Genomic DNA, 15,250 nt, shown 5'->3' on the forward strand with positions numbered 1-15,250 from the left:
GCATGGAGATTAGAAGAGAGGGATCAAGTCGAAAATTGTTCCTGAGCCAAAAAGGCTACATTGAACAGGTTATCGAAAGGTTTGGGATGAAAAATGCTAAGTCGGTGGTGACTCCATTGGCTCCACATTTCAGGCTCTCAGGTAAACAATCTCCTACAACAGCAGAAGATAAGGCTTACATGGACAATGTACCTTACGCAAGTGCTGTAGGCAGCCTAATGTACGCTATGGTGCGCACACGCCCAGACATTTCACAAGCAGTTAGTGTTGTTAATAGGTTTATGGCAAATCCGGGGAAGACACATTGGGAAGTGGTCAAGTGGATATTAAGATACTTGAAGGGTACCTTTGGCACAGGTTTATGCTTTGGTGGAAAATCATCATGTTAAATTAGCGATTTTGTTGATTCTGATTATACTGGTGATCTAGACAGACGACGATCTACAACTAGTTATGTATATAAAATATATGGTGCTCCGGTTAGTTGGCTATAGATGTTACAAGCTACAGTGACACTATCTACTATAGAGACTAAGTACATTATAGTAGCAGAAGGGGGTAAAGGAGGCATTGTAGTTAAGGGGCTTTTTAGATTATTTGGGTTTTAAGCAAGACTGTGTGAATCTTAGTTGTGATAGCCAAAATGAGATTCATTTGACTAAAAATCAGGTTCATCATGCTCGTACCAAGCATATTGATGTTAGGTATCACTTTGTGCATGATGTTATAGAGAAAGATAACATTTCTCTCGTCAAGGTACACACAAACAAAAATCCAGCAAACATGTTGACTAAAGTAGTATCGGAAAACAAATACCAGCATTGCTTGGATTTACTCAACATTATTCTATGTTAAGTAATAAATGGCGAATAACGGAACTATGTTTCATTAGATCTTAGTAAAGGATACATAGACAGTCATTGTTAAGATGGTGCAATCGGATACGACTACTACAATTTGTTCATTCAAAATTTGAGTTACTTTTTCAAATTGTGACCGAGGTAGAGAATTGTGAGAATACAAAAAGGCTAAGAGCAAATTTAGGAAGTAAAATAAGGTTTGCAAGGATTTTTAATAGGAGAATTTTATTCTAGTTCATTGAAATTTTAGCATAGATGATACTATATATATTTTTGTAGCATTGCAATTGAAACATCATGAAAAATAAGAAAGAAAATTAATTCACATCATATTATATAGAGTAATCACATCATATTTTCTCATATTGGCTTTGTTATAGTTAATGTGTTATTGTAGGTAGTGTTCAATTTCATATTACTTTGTATCTATTAGAAGACTAAATTCTGTTGTAGACTTAATGATGAGCGGATAATTTGTACGCTTTTTGGCATTGTTTTTAGTATGTTTTTAGTATGATCTAGTTAGTTTTTAGTATATTTTTATTAGTTTTTAGCTAAAATTCACTTTTCTGGACTTTACTATGAGTTTGTGTGTTTTTCTGTGATTTCAGGTATTTTCTGGCTGAAATTGAGGGACCTGAGCAAAAATCTGATTCAGAGACTCAAAAGGACTGCAGATGCTATTGGATTCTGACCTCCCTGCACTCGAAATAGATTTTCTGGAGCTACAGAAGCCCAATTGGCGCGCTCTCAACGGCGTTGGAAAGTAGACATCCTGGGCTTTCCAGCAAGATATAATAGTCCATACTTTGCCCAAGATTTGATGGCCCAAACCGGCGTTCAAAGTCACCCTCAGAATTCCCAGCGTTAAACGCCGGAACTGGCACCAAAATGGGAGTTAAACGCCCAAACTGGCATAAAAGCTGGCGTTTAACTCCAAGGAGAGTCTCTACACGAAAATGCTTCATTGTTCAGCCCAAGCACACACCAAGTGGGCCCGGAAGTGGATTTCTATGTCATTTACTCATCTCTGTACACCTTAGGCTACTAGTTCCCTATAAGTAGGACCTTTTACTATTGTATTTTTCATCTTCTGATCTTCGGACACCTAGTTCTTAGATCATTGGGAGGCTGGCCATTCGGCCATGCCTAGACCTTGTTCTTATGTATTTTCAACGGTGGAGTTTCTACACACCATAGATTAAGGTGTGGAGCTCTGCTGTACCTCGAGTATTAATGCAATTACTATTGTTCTTCTATTCAATTCCGCTTGTTCTTTGTCCAAGATATCACTTGTTCTTCAACTTGATGAATGTGATGATCCATGACACTCATCATCATTCTCACCTACGAACAAGGTGACTGACAACCACTTTTTTTCTGCAAGCAACCAAGGCTCTAGTGAATATCTCTTGGATTCCTGATACACGATGCATGGTTGATCGCCTGACAACCGAGTGCTCGCCTGACAAACGAGCCAGCCATTCCGTGAGATCAGAGTCTTCGTGGTATAGGCAAGAACTGATGGCGGCATTCAAGAGAATCCGGAAGGTCTAACCTTGTCTGTGGTATTCTGAGTAGGATTCAATGATTGAATGACTGTGACGTGCTTCAAACTCCTAGCAGGCGGGGCGTTAGTGACAGACGCAAAAGAATCACTGGATTCTATTCCGGCCTGACCGAGAACTGACAGCTGATTAGCCATATGCTGTGACAGAGCATAGGAACGTTTTCACTGAGAGGATGGGAGGTAGCCACTGACAACGGTGAAACCCTACATAAGCTTGCCATGGAAAGGAGTAAGAAGGATTGGATGAAGACAGTAAGAAAGCAGAGAGACGGAAGGGAAGGCATCTTCATACGCTTATCTGAAGTTCCTACCAATGAATTACATAAGTACCTCTATCTTTATCTTTATGCTTTATTCGTACATCACTATACCCATTTGAGTCTGCCTGACTAAGATTTACAAGGTGACCATAGCTTGCTTCATACCAACAATCTCCGTGGGATCGACCCTTACTCGCGTAAGGTTTATTACTTGGACGACCCAGTGCACTTGCTGGTTAGTTGTGCAAAGTTGTGTAGTGATCACAATTTTGCGCACCAAGTTTTTGGCACCGTTGCCGGGGATTGTTTGAGTTTGGACAACTGAAGGTTCATCTTGTTGCTTAGATTAGGTATTTTTCTTCAGAGTTCTTAAGAATAAATTCTAGTGTTTCATGATGATCTGTTGAAGTCTGGCTGGCTGAGAAGCCATGTCTAATCTTATTGGACCGAGGTTTCAACTGAGCATCACAATAGCTTGTTGATTTCTATCAATCTTGCTATTGGAGCAATGATCTGCTAAGGCTTGGCTGGCCATTGGCCATGTCTAGTGTTTTGGACCGAAGCTTTCTTTGAAAGCTTGGCTGGCTGTGAAGCCATGTCTAATTCCTGGACCGGAGTCTTAGACTAACATTGCAATGATTCCTGGAATCCAAATTGAGAATTCTGAAACCTTTATTTTCTATAATTTTCGGAAAAAAAAGAAGCACAAAAAAATTTAAAAATCATAAAAAACCAAAAATATTTTATGTTTCTTGTTTGAGTCTAGTGTCTAATTTTAAGTTTGGTGTCTTGCATGCCTTGTTTATTTGATCTTGGTTCTATTTTCAAGTCAATAGTACAGGGAACTGAAGATTCAGAACATGCAGCAGAGGAATTACACAGAAAAAGCTGGGCGTTCAAAACGCCCAGTGAAGAAGGACAGACTGGCATTTAAACGCCAGCCAAGGTACCTGGTTGGGCGTTTAACGCCCAAAAAGGTAGCATTTTGGGCGTTAAACGCCAGAATGGATACCATTCTGGGCGTTTGACGCCAGGATGGCACAAGGGGGAGGATTTTGTTTTCAAAATCAATTTTTTCAAGTTTTCAAAGTTTTTCAAAATCAAATCTTTTTCAAATCATATCTTTTCAATCAAATGTTTTCAAAATCAATTTCTTTCCTTTTTCAAAGATACTTACTAACAATTAATGATTTGATTGAACATTTTAAGTATGTTGCCTTTTCTGTTGAGAAAGGTTTAATGTTTGAATCATATCTTTTCTTGTTAGGCAAGTCATTAATTTTTAAAATCAAATCTTTTTAAATTGTTTTCAAAATCATATATTTTCAATCATATCTTTTTAAAACCATAACTTTTCAATCACATCTTTTTCAAAATAGTTTTCAAATCATATCTTTTTGATTTCTAATCTCAAAAATCTTTTTCAAAAATTTCTTGATCTCTTTCTCACTCTTGATTTTCGAAAATTAATCAATTTTTTTTAAAATGTGTTCAAAATATTTCACTTGATTTTCGAAAATTTCTTCCTCTCTTCCCACATCCTTCTATTTATGGAGTACCACTCCTTCTTAATGCACAATTCGAACTCTATCTGATCAAGTTCGAATTCTTCTACCTCTTTCTTCTATTTTTCTGTTCTTCTGACACCTCAAGGAATCTCTATACTGTGACATAGAGGATTCCACATTTTCTTGTTCTCTTCTCTTTCATATGAGCAGGAGCAGAGACAAAGGCATTCTTGTTGAAGCTTACCCTGAACCTGAAAGGACCTTGAAGCGAAAGCTAAGAGAAGCTAAGGCACAATTCTCTATAGAGGACCTAACAGAAATCTTCAAAGAAGAAGAACCCATGGCAGCCGAAAACAACAACAATGCCAACAATGCAAGGAAGGTGCTGGGTGACTTTACTGCACCTACTCCCGACTTCTATGGGAGAAGCATCTCTATCCCTGCCATTGGAGCAAACAACTTTGAGCTTAAGCCTCAATTAGTTTCTCTAATGCAACAGAATTGCAAGTTCCATGGACTTCCATTGGAAGATCCTCATCAGTTTTTAGCTGAATTCTTGCAAATCTGTGACACAGTCAAGACTAATGGGGTTGACCCTGAGGTCTACAGACTGATGCTATTCCCTTTTGCTGTAAGAGACAGAGCTAGAATATGGTTGGACTCTCAACCTAAGGAAAGCCTGGACTCTTGGGAAAAGCTAGTCAATGCCTTCTTGGCAAAGTTCTTTCCACCTCAAAAATTGAGTAAGCTTAGAGTGGAAGTCCAAACCTTCAGACAGAAGGATGGAGAATCCCTCTATGAAGCTTGGGAAAGATACAAACAATTGATCAGAAAATGTCCATCTGACATGCTTTCTGAATGGAGCATCATAGGTATTTTCTATGATGGTCTCTCTGAACTATCCAAGATGTCTTTGGATAGCTCTGCTGGAGGATCTCTTCATCTGAAGAAGACGCCTACAGAAGCTCAAGAGCTAATTGAAATGGTTGCAAATAACCAATTCATGTACACTTCTGAAAGGAATCCTGTGAACAATGGGACTAATCAGAAGAAAGGAGTTCTTGAGATTGATACTCTGAATGCCATTTTGGCTCAGAACAAGATATTGACTCAACAAGTCGATTTGATTTCTCAAAGTCTATCTGGAATGCAAAGTGCACCAAGCAGTACTAAGGATGCTTCATCTGAAGAAGAAGCTTATGATCCTGAGAACCCTTCAATGGAAGAGGTGAATTACCTAGGAGAACCCTATGGGAACACCTATAATTCTTCATGGAGAAATCACCCAAATTTCTCATGGAAGAATCAAGAGAAACCTCAACAAGGTTTCAACAACAATAATGGTGGAAGAAACAGGTTTAGCAATGGCAAGCCTTTTCCATCATCTTCTCAGCAACAGACAGAGAATTCTAAGCAGAACCCCTCTGACTTAGCAACTATGGTCTCTGATCTAATCAAAACCACTCAAAGTTTCATGACTGAAACAAGGTCCTCCATTAGGAATTTGGAGGCACAAGTGGGACAGCTGAGCAAGAAAATTACTGAACTCCCTCCAAGCACTCTTCCAAGCAACACAGAAGAAAATCCAAAAGGAGAGTGCAAGGCCATCAACATGGCCGAATTGGGAGAGGAAGGAGAGGAAGTGAACGCCACTGAGGAAGACCTCAGTGGGCGTGCACTAGCCTCCAATGAGTTCCCCAATGAGGAACCATGGGAATCTGAGGCTCAAAATGAGACCATAGAGATTCCATTGGACTTACTTCTGCCTTTCATGAGCTCTGATGAGTATTCTTCCTCTGAAGAGGATGAGTATGTCACTGAAGAGCAAGTTGCTAAATACCTTGGAGCAATCATGAAGCTAAATGACAAGTTATTTGGAAATGAGACTTGGGAGAATGAACCTCCTTTGCTCACCAAAGAACTGGATGACTTGTCTAGGCAGAAATTACCTCAAAAGAGACAAGATCCTGGGAAGTTTTCAATACCTTGTACCATAGGCACCATAACCTTCAAGAAGGCTCTGTGTGACTTAGGATCAAGTGTAAACCTCATGCCTCTCTCTGTAATGGAGAAGCTAGGGATCTTTGAGGTACAAGCTGCAAGAATCTCACTAGAGATGGCAGACAACTCAAGAAAACAAGCTCATGGACTTGTAGTGGATGTTTTGGTGAAGATTGAGGACCATTACATCCCTACTGATTTCATAGTCCTAGAGACTGGGAAGTGCATGGATGAATCCATCATCCTTGGCAGACCCTTCCTAGCCACAGCAAAGGCTGTGATTGATGTTGATAGAGGCGAACTGATCATTCAAGTGAATGAAGAATCCTTTGTGTTTAAGGCTCAAGGATATCCCTCTGTCACCATGGAGAGGAAGCATGAAGAGCTTCTCTCAAATCAGAGTCAAACAGAGCCCCCACAGTCAAACTCTAAGTTTGGTGTTGGGAGGCCACAACCAAACTCTAAGTTTGGTGTTGAACCCCCCACATTCAAACTCTAAGTTGGTGTTGGGAGGTTCCAACATTGCTCTGAGAAAATGTGAGGCTCCATGAGAGCCATCTGTCAAGCTACTGACATTAAAGAAGCGCTTGTTGGGAGGCAACCCAATGTTATATTTTGACTATTTTCTTTTGTTATTTATGTTTTTTGTAGGTTGATGATCATAAGAAGACACAAAATCAATTGAAAAAGCAAAAACGAATGAAAAACAGGAAGAAAAACAGCACACCCTGGAGGAAGAACCCACTGGCGTTTAAACGCCAGTGAGGCTAGCAGTTGGCGTTAACGCCCAGTCTGGCACCATTCTGGGCGTTTAACGCCAGAAAGGGGCACCAGACTGGCGTTAAACGCCATGAAAAGGGCAAGAACCTGGTGTTAAACGCCAGGAATGGGCACCAGCCCGGCGTTTAACGCCAGAAATGGCTCAAAACGTGATTTTGAATGCCATTTGGTGCAGGATGACTTTTCCTTGACACCACAGGATCTGGACCCCACAGGACCCCCATTCTGGGCGTTTAACGCCAGAAAGGGGCACCAGACTGGCGTTAAACGCCAGAAAAGGGCAAGAACCTGGTGTTAAACGCCAGGAATGGGCACCAGCCCGGCGTTTAACGCCAGAAATGGCTCAAAACGTGATTTTGAATGCCATTTGGTGCAGGGATGACTTTTCCTTGACACCACAGGATCTGTGGACCCCACAGGACCCCCACCAACCCCACCACTCTCTCTCTCTTCTTCACCCATTCACCAATCACCTCAATACCTCTTCCCCAAAAACCCTTCACCTATCAAATCACATCTTCCTCTTCACCACTCACATCCACCCTTCATAAAACCCCACCTACCTCACCATTCAAATTCAAACCACTTCCCACCCAAACCCACCCTCACTTGACCGAACCTTACCCACCCCCTCTCCTATATATACCCTTCTTCACCCCTTCATTTTCACACAACCTAAACACCACTTCTCCCCCTCTTTGGCCGAACACAAAAGTCATTTCCTTCTTCCTCATCTCTTCTTCTTCTACTCTCTTCTTTCTTCTTTTGCTCGAGGACGAGCAAACCTTTTAAGTTTGGTGTGGCAAAAGCGTTGCTTTTTCGTTTTTCCATAACCATTTATGGCATCTAAGGCCGGAGAAACCTCTAGAAAGAGGAAAGGGAAGGCAAAAGCTTCCACCTCTGAGTCATGGGAGATGGAGAGATTCATCTCAAGGGTGCATCAAGACCACTTCTATGAAGTTGTGGCCATGAAGAAGGGTCAACTTTGATCAAAGGTTGGACCAAGTCCTCATAGACATTTGTGAAGAGGGCGTTCAATGAAAGAGAGATTCAAGAGGGAAGCCGGTTCAACTGAGAAGGCGTGACCTCAAGCCCATTACTAAGAAAAGGATGGAGCAAACAAGAGACCCCTCTCATCATGAGATCTCTGAGATGCCTCAAGGGATGCACTTTCCTCCACAAGACTATTGGAAGCAAATTAACACCTCCCTAGGAGAGTTGAGTTCCAACATGGGACAACTAAGGGTGGAGCATCAAGAACACTCCATCATCATTAGAGAAGATCAAAGAATCATGAGAGAGGAGCAACAAAGACAAGGAAGAGACATTGAGGAGCTCAAGAACTCCATAAGACCTTCAAGAGGAAGAACAAGCCGCCATCACTAAGGTGGACCCGTTCTTTAATCTCCTTGTTCTTTATTTTTCTGTTTTTCGAAAATTATGCTTTATGTTTATCCATGTTTGTGTCTTATGATCATTAGTGTCTTAGTGTCTATGCCTTAAAGTTATGAATGTCCTATGAATCCATCACCTTTCTTAAAAGAAAACTGTTTTTATTACAAAAGAACAAGAAGTACAGGATTTCGAATTCATCTTTAAAACTAGCTTAATTAGTTTGATGTGGTGACAATACTTTTTGTTTTCTGAATGTATGCTTAAACAGTGCATATGTCTTTTGAATTTGTTATTCATGAATGTTAAAATTGTTGGCTCTTGAAAGAATGATGAAAAAGGAGACATGTTACTGAGGATCTGAAAAATCATAAAAATGATTCTTGAAGCAAGAAAAAGCAGTGAATACAAAAAAAAAGAAGGAGAAAAACAAAAAAAAAGAGAGAAAGAAAGAGAAAAAGAAAGAAAAAGAAAGAAATAAAATTGTGATCCAAGGCAAAAAGAGTGTGCTTAAGAACCTTGGACACCTCTAATTGGGGACTTTAGCAAAGTTAAGTCACAATCTGAAAAGGTTCACCCAATTATGTGTCTGTGGCATGTATGTATCCGGTGGTAATACTGGAAGACAGAGTGCTTTGGGCCACGGCCAAGACTCATAAAGTAGCTGTGTTCAAGAATCATCATACTTAACTAGGAGAATCAATAACACTATCCGGATTCTGAGTTCCTAAAGAAGCCAATCATTCTGAATTTCAAAGGATAAAGTGAGATGCCAAAACTGTTCGGAGGCAAAAAGCTACTAGTCCCGCTCATCTAATTTGGAGCTTAGTTTCATTGATAATTTGGAGTCTATAGTATATTCTCTTCTTTTTATCTTATTTGATTTTCAGTTGCTTGGGGACAAGCAACAATTTAAGTTTGGTGTTGTGATGAGCGGATAATTTGTACGCTTTTTGGCATTGTTTTTAGTATGTTTTTAGTATGGTCTAGTTAGTTTTTAGTATATTTTTATTAGTTTTTAGCTAAAATTCACTTTTCTGGACTTTACTATGAGTTTGTGTATTTTTCTGTGATTTCAGGTATTTTCTGGCTGAAATTGAGGGACCTGAGCAAAAATCTGATTCAGAGACTCAAAAGGACTGCAGATGCTGTTGGATTCTGACCTCCCTGCACTCGAAGTGGATTTTCTGGAGCTACAGAAGCCCAATTGGCGCGCTCTCAATGGCGTTGGAAAGTAGACATCCTGGGCTTTCCAGCAATATATGATAGTTCATACTTTGCCCAAGATTTGATGGCCCAAACCGGCGCTCAAAGTCACCCTCAGAATTCCCAGCGTTAAACGCTGGAACTGGCACCAAAATGGGAGTTAAACGCCCAAACTGGCATAAAAGCTGGCGTTTAACTCCAAGGAGAGTCTCTACACGAAAATGCTTCATTGCTCAGCCCAAGCACACACCAAGTGGGCCCGGAAGTGGATTTCTATGTCATTTACTCATCTCTGTACACCTTAGGCTACTAGTTCCCTATAAGTAGGACCTTTTACTATTGTATTTTTCATCTTCTGATCTTCGGACACCTAGTTCTTAGATCATTGGGAGGCTGGCCATTCGGCCATGCCTAGACCTTGTTCTTATGTATTTTCAACGGTGGAGTTTCTACACACCATAGATTAAGGTGTGGAGCTCTGCTGTACCTCGAGTATTAATGCAATTACTATTGTTCTTCTATTCAATTCCGCTTGTTCTTTGTCCAAGATATCACTTGTTCTCAACTGATGAATGTGATGATCCATGACACTCATCATCATTCTCACCTACGAACAAGGTGACTGACAACCACTTTTTTTCTGCAAGCAACCAAGGCTCTAGTGAATATCTCTTGGATTCCTGATACACGATGCTGGTTGATCGCCTGACAACCGAGTGCTCGCCTGACAAACGAGCCAGCCATTCCGTGAGATCAGAGTCTTCGTGGTATAGGCAAGAACTGATGGCGGCATTCAAGAGAATCCGGAAGGTCTAACCTTGTCTGTGGTATTCTGAGTATGTAGGATTCAATGATGAACTGTGACGTGCTTAAACTCCGGCTGTTAGTGACAGACGCAAAAGAATCACTGATTCTATTCCGGCCTGACCGAGAACTGACAGCTGATTAGCCATATGCTGTGACAGAGCATAGGAACGTTTTCACTGAGAGGAGGGAGGTAGCCACTGACAACGGTGAAACCCTACATAAGCTTGCCATGGAAAGGAGTAAGAAGGATTGGATGAAGACAGTAAGAAAGCAGAGAGACGGAAGGGAAGGCATCTTCATACGCTTATCTGAAGTTCCTACCAATGAATTACATAAGTACCTCTATCTTTATCTTTATGCTTTATTCGTACATCACTATACCCATTTGAGTCTGCCTGACTAAGATTTACAAGGTGACCATAGCTTGCTTCATACCAACAATCTCCGTGGGATCGACCCTTACTCGCGTAAGGTTTATTACTTGGACGACCCAGTGCACTTGCTGGTTAGTTGTGCAAAGTTGTGTAGTGATCACAATTTCGCGCACCACTTAACAATAATTGTGAGAATACAAGAAGGCTAAGAGTAAATTTAGGGAGTAAAATAAGGTTTGTAAGGAGTTTTAATAGGAGAGAACTTGTAGAAAGTTTTCATAAGAGAATTTTATTCTTGTTCATTGAAATTATATCATAGATAATACTATATATATTTCTGTAGCATTTTAATTGAAATCTATTAGAAGTCTAAATTGTACTGCAGACTCAACAATAATTGTGAGAATACATGAAGGTTAAGAGCAAACTTCGGGAGTAAAATAAGGTTTGCAAGGAGTTTTAATAGAAAAGAATTTGTAGGGAGTTTTCATAGGAGGATTTTATTCTGGTTCATTGAAATTATAGCATAGATGATACTATATATATTTCTGTAGCATTATAATTGGAAACATTATAAAAAAAATAAGAAAGAAAATTAATTCACATCATATTATATAGAGTAATCACATCATATTTTTTCATATTGGTTCTGTTATAGTTAGTGCATTATTGCGGATAGTATTCAATTTTATATTACTTTGTATTTATTAGAAGTCTAAATTCTATTGCAGACTCAACAATAATTGTGAGAATACAGGAAGGCTAAGAGCAAACTTTGGGAGCAAAATAAGGTTTGCAAAGAGTTTTAATAGGAGAGAACTTGTAGGAAATTTTTATAGGAGGATTTTATTCTTATTCATTGAAATTATAGCATAGATGATACTATATATATTTCTTTAGCATTGTAATTAAAACATCATGAAAAATAAGAAAGAAAATTAATTCACATCATATTTTCTTATATTGGATTTGTTATAGTTAGTGCATTATTGTAGGTAGTGTTCAATTTCATATTATTTTGTATCTATTAGAAGTCTAAATTTCATTGTAGACTCAACAGGATTGACGAAAAAAATTTTCTAGACTTCTTTTGTGTGTGTTGTGCTTGTTTACTTTGGACCTGACTTTATTATTGGGCTAGTGTATGAAAGCATGTATATCTTTATTGGATGGGATGTCCATTTGCTATACAAAGGAAAAGAAAATGTCAAGAAAGAAAAAAGATGAAAAAATATTTTTTTTTTGTTTTTTGGATGAGGGAAGAAAACTGAGTGGGAAGAAAAAAAAAGATGTTGGATCCATAAAAAAATTTTTCTCCTTAAAGATGAGATGAAAACTAAGAGAATATATGCAAATATTAACAAAATTATAGATTTAACCTTTAATTATTACTTTATTAGACAAAACAAAATATTTAAAGTCATTCTTTACTTGAGCAAAGTCATTGAAAGAGTAAGTATTTGAAATGAATAAGAAAGAGTTGTAGTTATGAATCACTAGTATTTTTATTTGATGTATGCGAATTGTATTTGGATCTAATTCGAACTTGTGAGATAGGACTATAGAATTACTACCTAACTCCTAAGTCCTACCTAATTAATGCTTTTTCAAAAGGTACTTAATTTGATCCAGAAATAAATTATAATTTGAGTAAAAATAAGATAGCAATGATGTCTTACCTGAAAAACACATCGATGCTTTTAATTTACAAATAAAAACAAAACGCTCTAAGGATCAATTTTAGATCGGTGTCAGAATAGAAGAAAATAACAAGTAAGGAAGAAGGTGTAGTTTCTTTTGCTTTAGTGTTAGATGGGATTTGTCCAAAAGCGCGCTTTTGCAATATCTTTTTGCACAATTAACTTCGAATGAGAATTAAGGGTGTTTATGGATCGGATCGGATCTACATATCTATGGTGTTTATCCGAATCCGATCCAAATATTGCGGATATGGATCCAATCGGCAATGTTATTGGATCATATCAGATTCGTATACTAATAGGATCAGATTGCTGATTTTAGGTAGGTATCCGCATATCTGTGGATCCGGAGAAATAAATAAATATTTTTTTATGTTTTATTTCAACTAACAATTATCATATATGTTGTATTATTTTATTTTTATTGTTTAAGAAAAGTATGTTTAATAATATTTTAATAGTAAACATGTTTAAAAGAGTGAAAAAAATATTTTTTTGATATTTTTTAATAAAAATAAACTTTTAAAAATATTTTTCTGTTTTGCGAATATATCCGATATCCGATCCGATGCGCATATTATCGGTTTGGATCGAATTGGATCCAAACTTAAAAAACTGCGAATATTAGATCCGATCTGATCCGCATTCATCCCTAATGAAACAAGACACACATTCACCATATGCTCCCTGTTTTTTCGATTATTTTTTATCTTATTATTAATATTTATTATTATTTTCGTTGTGACGTATAATTCTATTACAGAAGTCAATAATATATCAAAAATTTTTACTTCGATAAAAAATTTATATGTATCGATACTTAAAAATATGAACAAATAACAAAATGACATGTAGACTATGATTTTTACGTCAACATCTATTTTTTTAAAAAAATATATATTATATCAATATTTTTACTAAAACATGCTTATAATTTAATAAAAATAAAAAATATTTTTTAATTTTATAAAAAGACTTAAATATTTTTTTATGTTAGACATAAACTACCTCTTAAAATTAATCAAATTTTAAAATAATTTTAATCTTATAATTTCAAACATTAAATAATTTAAAAAATAAAAAAATGCATTTGATTATTCATCTACACTAAAGGAGATTGCTTAAATCTTATAGTAAAAGACAAATAGGTCCCTGACCTTTTAAAACGGGGACATTTTCGTCCCTCAAGATTAGAAAATACATTTCGATCCTCCACGTTTTAAAACGGCGGACAATTATACCCTTCCGTCCGTTTTGGGCCAAAAAGGGCAACGGAGCCAGCTGACATGGAGGGGCAGTGAATGACCTGACCGTTACACTTGATGAGGTGGATTGGGATGAATTCTTAATGGACAAATTCGTCCCTTAAGGCCAAAACAACGCCGCAGTGAGCCCTATTTCATGAAAATGCAAGGTGGAAGCCATGGCCGCTGCTCGAGGCTCTCCCGGTTCTTAGTAGTTCCGGTGCCATGTAGCCAACCGTTCCGATCACTCGCGAGGTGTTAGGTATCTGCTCATGATGATGCATCCGGGCGAGTCCAAAATCCCCCAACCTTGCATTCATATCCTTCTTAAGTAATACATTGTTTGCTTTTATGTCCCTATGCAACACCTTAACTTTCCAACTCTCATGCAAATACAATACCCCCATAACCACATCCTTCAGCATACCTCCAAACTCAATTATATTATGTTCTGAAAATGCTTTAGTTGCAGCATAAATGTCTTCATAACTAATACAGTGTGGCCAATACTCTAATTTTCAGTCTTCAATATCTCCCTCTTCCTCCATTCTTTTGCTTCTTTTTCTTTTGAGCAAAACAACAAACACCATAGCTGCACTACCAATAACAAAGATAAAAATTCCAAAACTGATCCCTGAAACAAAACCAAATGAAGGCAAATTCGTAGTCACCAAACCATCGCCGATCGAAAAATTTGAGTTGCTAAAGCTCCATGCCAAAATCTTATGACTCTCAACAAGTTGCCCTGTTGCCCCACAAAATCCCACAAACATTTCATCCAAAAAGACATCAGAAAGATTCACAAGTTCACTAATCAAAGGCCTATTAGGCCTTCTTTTCCCTGCAATAGCCATTGCTACATTAACTCTAGAATCTGAATACTCAATCCACACTTGATAGTTCTCACCATTGTTAAACTTCAATTCCTTAAACTTTTCATCATGTTTTTCACTGACCCAAAATTCAGCATCGTGTGAGGCCAAAGAAGTAAGAGAATTCACATCCAAACCCACATGGTTATCATTAATGTCATTGAATTCTTAGTTCTTGAACACATCAAACTCAATCCCAAAAACATAGTTTTTGGGGTTACCATTGTTGGTCAAGTTGAAGAGGCCAAGGTGCTGAGCTGAGCTAACCCCGTTTGCTCCTTCAAAAGGTGAGAACAAGAACACAAAACCATGGCCAGGGAGAAGGTGTTTGAATGGTGCAACGGAGAAGATGAAGGAGGTTGAGAACGGTAAAGGGTTGGAAGAAAAGGAAGATTTTGTTGGGATCTTGGAAGGGTAGAAAGCACGGCCAATAGAAAAAGAGGCATGGTTGGTAAGGGTGAGAATTGAAGAGTGAGAGTGAGAGTGAGAGTGATCATCAATAGTGGCGTTTGCATAGAGTTAAGGGACTAATTTGTCCACTAAAAAATTGTCCCAATCCACCTCATCAAGTGTAACGGCCAGGTCATTTACTGCCCCTCCATGTCAGCTGGCTCCGTTGTTGTTTTTGGTCCAAAACGGACAGAAGGGTATAATTGTCCGCCGTTTTAAAACGTGA

The 15,250-nt window shown here is 38.2% G+C and overlaps 1 non-coding gene and 1 pseudogene across 1 annotated transcript; both read right to left on the reverse strand.

Moving 5' to 3' along the window:
* Positions 1-4,943: 4,943 nt before the first annotated feature.
* Positions 4,944-5,047, reverse strand: LOC130977501 (small nucleolar RNA R71). The gene has a single exon (XR_009085190.1). It is a non-coding gene; the product is annotated as a small nucleolar RNA R71 (small nucleolar RNA).
* An 8,810-nt stretch (positions 5,048-13,857) lies between these two features.
* LOC130975372 (probable L-type lectin-domain containing receptor kinase VII.2) lies at positions 13,858-15,081 on the reverse strand (annotated as a pseudogene).
* Positions 15,082-15,250: the final 169 nt, after the last annotated feature.

Source organism: Arachis stenosperma, chromosome 4 (assembly GCF_014773155.1).
Source record: "Arachis stenosperma cultivar V10309 chromosome 4, arast.V10309.gnm1.PFL2, whole genome shotgun sequence".
Classification (NCBI taxonomy): Eukaryota; Viridiplantae; Streptophyta; class Magnoliopsida; order Fabales; family Fabaceae; genus Arachis; species Arachis stenosperma.